This window comes from Belonocnema kinseyi, chromosome 3 (assembly GCF_010883055.1).
Source record: "Belonocnema kinseyi isolate 2016_QV_RU_SX_M_011 chromosome 3, B_treatae_v1, whole genome shotgun sequence".
NCBI classification, from domain to species: domain Eukaryota; kingdom Metazoa; phylum Arthropoda; class Insecta; order Hymenoptera; family Cynipidae; genus Belonocnema; species Belonocnema kinseyi.
This window is the reverse complement of record NC_046659.1, coordinates 52759684-52760887: the sequence shown is the minus strand read 5'-3', so window position 1 is coordinate 52760887 and position 1204 is coordinate 52759684.

Sequence of the window (1204 nt, the reverse complement as noted above, 5' to 3'; positions counted from 1 at the left end):
TTCTTCAGCGTATGCAATCGCACTGGCTGCTGATATTTCATTTTTATCAAGCTGATTTTGAACTTGTTCTTGAAGCTCTTCTTTGGTTATCTCTTCATAGCCTACTCTGTCGTCATTATTTTCAGTGATATTAGCTCTCTGAGAAGATGCTATGCTGTATTTCACTGAAAGCATATGACGAATTATCAATCGAAGCATGTAACACGTGGGATGGGGATTGAAGCCTCCTCTTCCTCGGAATCGTGCAAAGAGCATCTCTATGGAATCTGTCGTGCACAGCCTTGTGCATAATTGAAAACTTGGCAGTTTCCAAGACACATCATCGTACAGTTCCAAAAGACCGCGAATTCCGATTTCTAAACTATTAAAGCAAGGCAAGGTTTTCATGCAACCATTTTTACCCAGGACTTTTAAAGTTGGAGCCCACGACAGAAAATCTTCTAAAACCGCTCTGGATTCTACATTTTCAGTAGACAAGGCACTCTTTAATGGATTTATATCTCGAATTTTATTGCTGTCGGCGGCATCAGTTAAACGATTAATTACTAAAATGCATTCTGCTGATTCTAAAAGCGTCTCGGAAACGACCAGTCCTTTTTCATGTGCTTCAATCATTGCCTTGGCCAATTTATCACCAACGAGATGACGTGATCTCTCAACATTCATTTTTTGAAATGAATTTGGATATAAATGAACCTCTGTAATGTGGTTCAAATTATTCGACAACTTGCCTCTTTGATCTGCATCCCAGGTAGCTTTCATATCAGAAAGGTACAAGGCTTTTCCATTCATGAATATCTTTCCATATTTCAGGAGAGCATTCACGAGATTTTTTACTTCGTGGCAAAAGTCATGAATGGAAATGATCTTTTTACCATTGTGCTCAAAGCTAGGCTTTTGTGCTGTTACTTTCAGGAGATTGTAGCATTTAATATTGGGAGTGCCTTGGTCGCAAACCGTCATCCTGATATCGAGACCAATTTCTTCACCCTTGTCGAGCGGCGTTTTAAGTAGGATCACAATTTTTTTTCCATTGACAGAATGTCGTGCAAAGAAAAATCCAACTACTTGTTGCCACCTGTAGGAAGTGTGTATACCATTGAGTGTGAACACAAAAACATGATTAGCACGATTTTGCGTTCTTCCTAATGGGGCAAGATCTTCAAAGCCTTCTAATAAATCGTGTTTTGAACTATACTCCTCG